Raw genomic sequence first — 5,080 nt, 5'->3', positions numbered from 1 at the left:
TTTTCCTGCTGTTTTTGTTTTCAAGAAGTATCTTCTGTTCCTCTATCTGCTCCAGGCTGATCCGTATGTCCCTTCGAGTGAAAAAGTCCCACATCAGAAAGTTCTGGATAGGGCTTAAAATTCCATCTAAAGTCCTATACACTACAAAGGTTCTGCAAGAAACCTATTTCACTGGGCAAGTTCTAGAACTGCTTTTTAGGTATTAAAATCAGTTATAGACTGAAGTCAGGCTCACAAGTTTTTTTCTTTGTTCTTTTGGCAGTCCATGGTACTTTTAATATTCTCCTTCAACACCATAAATCAAATGCATCAATTCTTCTATGGTCTTCCTAATTCACTATTCAACTTTCACATGCCAATGAGGTTATTGAAAATACCATAGTTTAGGTTAGGCACCCCCTAGTCCTCAAACATCTTGGTCTTCAACACTTTAAAGAGACCTTGTGCAGCAGATTTTCCCAATGCAATACACTATTTGATTTCTTCACTGCTTCTTCCATGAGTGTTGATGGTTGATCTGAGTAAAAGGAAATCTTTGAAAATGTCAATGTTTTCTCCATTGATAAGACTATTGTTTATTAATCCAGTGGTGAGAATTTTTTACTTTATATTGAGATACAACCTATAGTGAAGGCTGTGGTCTTTGAACTTCATCAGTAAATATTGTAAGTCCTCTTCACTTTCAGCAAGCAAGTTTGCATCCTCTGCATATCGCCGGCTGTTAATGTGTTTTCTTTTGATTCTGATGTCTTATTTTTCTTCATATAATCCAGTTTATTGGTTTATTTTGTTCAGCATACAGATCGAATAAGTAGGGTGAAAGAATACAACCTTGGCACACACATTTCCTAATTTTAAATCATTTGGTGTTCCATTTTTCTGTTCAAAAAACTGCCTCTTTGTCTATGTACATGTTCTTAATGATCACAATTAAGTGTTCTGTAATACTCATACTTCACAATGTTCCACAGTTTTTCATGATCCACACAACCAAAAATTTTTACATAATCAATAAAGCACAGGTAAATATCTTTTTGATATTCTTTGCTTTCAGGGAAGATTCCTCTTACGTCAGCAATGATATCCCTCAGTCTATGTACTCTGCTGAATTCAGCTTCAATATCTGGAAGTTCTCTGTCAGTGTATGCTAGTAGTCCTTTTTTGGATTATCTTTCATAAAACTTTACTTGCATGAGGTAACAATGATATTGTCTGATGATATCCATAGTCCATTGTGGGTTTCTAACTCCATGTCTTTGCACATTTTGTTATGATATTTTATCTTCTCAAGCTAACCTTTTTAATTTTCTGTTCTGCTATTGTACCTACTCATTTCTTCCATTTGCTTTACTAGTTCTACACTGGAAAGCAAGTTTCAGACATCCAATTTTTTCTTTTCTTCTTGCTTGCCTTCTTAATGATGTTTTGCTTTCTTCATGTATGATGATTTTATTGTCATCCCACAACTCTTCTGGTCTTTGGACGTTAGTGTCTAATACATTAAATTTATTTTTCTGATGATCTCTGAATTCAGGTGGGATATATTCAAGGTCATATTTTTGCTCATGTAAACTTGTTTTAATTTTCTTCAGCTTCAGCCTAAATTTTCAAATGAGCAACTGATAGTCTATTTCACAGTCTATCCCTGGCTTTGTTTTGGATGATGATATGTAGCTTTTCCATGATCTTATTGTTTGTCCCCTTTTACCCATTCAAACCATGCCTCAATCCCTGTTTCCCAGAGCCCTATTATTCCATGTTTTTATCCCCACTTTTAGTATGGGTTATTTTTGTTATACTTTTGTAATAATGGTCCTATGCTGTATTTCTTCTTTTGTGACTGACAAATTTCAATCAATATAATGTCCTCAAGGTTCATCCATGTTATGTTGTGGCTTGCAGCTTCCTTCTTATTTTTAAAGGTAGCATAATATTCCATTGTGTGGATGTACCACAGTTTGTTTATCCATTTTTCCATAGACGGGCACGTAGCCTGTTTCCATCTTTTTTTGCTATTGTAAATAGTGCTACTATGAACATTGGTGCACATATTATGCCTCATATTTCTTGTGGGTAAATACAAAGTAGAGGAATTGCTGGATCATAAGGTATTTCTATTTCCAAACTTCTGAGGAAACACCATAATGCTTTCCAGAGCAATTGAACCATTTTGTAATCCTGCCAGCAATGCAGCAGCATCCAAATCTCTCCTCATCCTCACCAGCATTTATTGTCCTTTACTTTTTTGATCTTTGCTGTTATTGCTGGTGTGAGATGATATATCTTATTGTTGTTTTGATTTGCATCTCTCTAATGACTATTGATAGTGAACATTTCTTCATACGTTTGTTGGCTGCTCAGATTTCCTGTGTCCTTTTTTAAATTGGGTTATTTATATTTTTCTTGTAGAGCTGTTGTAATTTCCCATATATTTAAAAAATTAGTCCTTTGCCCAATATGTCATTGCAAATGATTTTTTTTCCTATTCTGTGGGCTCCCTTTTTAATCTTTTGATGCATATAAATTTTTAATTTTTAGTATGTCCCAATCATCTATTTTGTCTGTTTTTGTTTTTGTAGATTTCAAAAATGTTGGTAGTCTGTGAAAGTTCTGAATTAGAGCCCTCACAATTGTCCCTATATTTATGTTGATGGCCTTCATGATTCTGGGATTCACACTAAGGTCTTTAATGCATGCTGAGTTGGTTTTTGTATAAGGCATAAAGTAAAATTCTTGTTTCAATCTTTGCATATCTTTTTCCAGTTCTGCCAACATTATCTGTGGAAGAGACTATCACCTTCCCATTGAAAATACTTAGACACTTTGTCAGAAATCAGTTGGCTGTATATAGATGGGTTAATATGGGGATTCTCAATTCTGTTTCTTGATCTATGTATCTTTCATTGTACCATTACCAAAACCGTTTTGACCACTGCAGCCGTGCAATACATTTTGAAATCAGGGGGTGAGAGGTTTCCAACCATATTCTTATTTTTAAGCAGTGCTTTGCTTATCCTGGGCCACTCTCCTTTCCATATAAAGTTTGTAATTTTTTTTTTTTTTTCATTTGTTTCAAGAATGTCATTGGAATCTGGGTTGGGATTGCATTATACGTGTAAATTGCTTTGGGCAGTATTTACATTTTCCCAATGTTATGTCTTTCTGTCCAGGAGCATGGTATATTCTTTCATTTTTGTAAATCTATTTTAGTTTCTTGTAATAGTGTTCTGTACTTTTCTTTGTATACATCCATTGCTTCTGAGGGTACATTTATTCCTAGATATTTCATCATTTGGGTGGCTATTGAAAATGGTATTGCTTTCTTAATATCCTTTTCAGTGCTGTCATTTTGGTATAGAGGAATCCAACTGATTTTTGTATGTTGATCTTATATCCTGACAATTTGGTGAATATCCCAATGAGGTCTAGTAGATTTTTTTCTGAGTCCTTGGAGTTTTCTAGGTATAGGTTCATATTGCCTACAAATAGAGAGAGTTTAATTTTCTCTTTTCCAGTTTGATTGCCTTCAATTTCCCTGTACTGCCACATATTCCACATTCCAAAGGAATGTGGAAATCATCGGACGATCCCTTTGATATCTCAAGCGAGTAAAGTTTTGCTAAAGGTAATACAGAAACAGCTACAATCATACAGTGACAGAGAACTTCCAGAGGTCCAAGCTGGATTCAGAAGAGGCCATGGAACGAGAGATATCATTGCTGATATCCGATGGATCTTGACTGAAAGCAGAAAATAGCAGAAAGATGTTTACCTGTGCTTTATTGACTATGCAAAGGCTTTCGATTGTGTGGATCATGACAACCTATGGACAACATTGTGAAGTATGAGTATTCCGGAAAATTTAATTGTACTTCTAAGAAATCTGTACCTAGACCAAGAAGCAGTTGTTGAATGTGACACCATTCTTCTCCAATTTGTCATTCCCATCATAATAAACCATGTGATTGTCAGATTCAAAATGGCCATTACCTGTTCATTTCAACTCATTTATGACTAGCATATAAATGTTTATTCATTACATTCCAGTTTTGACAATTTCCAGTTTTCCTAGGTTTATATTTAGTACATTTCACATTCTGATTATTAATGAATATTTACAGCTGTTTCTCTGTATTTCTCTTCATTGTGACCTATAAAAATGAAGGTCCAGAAGGTTTTACTCCACTCATGCCATCATGGTCAACTTTCATTCTTTCTAGTGTGTCTTCATCTGTACACTCATCTGATGCCTGTTCACTATGGGTTACCCTGTTGGTATTTAAAACTCCTATTACATAGCTTCCAGAACCTCAGGAACATACAAGCCACCATAGTACAACATACTGACAGATGAATAGTGGCCAAATACAGTAGATAACCTATTCAGAGGTCTATGATATAAAGACATGAATGTTGCTGTTGTTGTTGTCTGGTGCCGTCTAGTCAGAACTGACTCATAGTGACCCCATGCACAGCAGAACGAAACAATGTCTAATCCTGGGCCAACCTCACTACCACCACTACACTCGATAGCATCGATGATGCCACAAGGCCAGTCCATCTCATTGGGGGTCTTCCTCTTTTTCTCTGATCCTCCATCTAACCCAGCATGACATCCTTTTCCAGTGACTGTTCCCTCCTGACAATATGTTCAAACTATGAGAGACGAAGTTTAGACATCCTGGCCTTCAAGGAGCACTCTGGCTCCACTTCCTCCAAAACAGATATATTGGTTGTTTTGGCAGTCCATGGCATTTTTTGTATTCTCTTCCAACACCACAATTCAAAGGCATCAATTCTTCTACGATCTTCTTTATTTACCTTCCTGCTTTCGCATCCATATGAGGTTATTGAAAATACCATGGCTTGGGTCAGGCATACCTTAGTCCTCAAGGTGATATCTTTGCTCTTCAACACTTTAAAAATGAGAGATATCATTGCTGATGTCTGATGGATCTTGGCTGAAAGCAGAGAATATCAGAAAGATGTTTACCTATGCTTTCTTGACTATGCAAAGGCTTAAGATTGTGTGGATCATGACAAGCTATGGACAACACTGAGAAGTATGAGTATTCCAGAA

The sequence above is a fragment of the Chrysochloris asiatica genome, unplaced genomic scaffold (assembly GCF_000296735.1).
Source record: "Chrysochloris asiatica unplaced genomic scaffold, ChrAsi1.0 scaffold00462, whole genome shotgun sequence".
Classification (NCBI taxonomy): Eukaryota; Metazoa; Chordata; class Mammalia; order Afrosoricida; family Chrysochloridae; genus Chrysochloris; species Chrysochloris asiatica.
Note: the sequence above shows the minus strand (reverse complement) of the source record.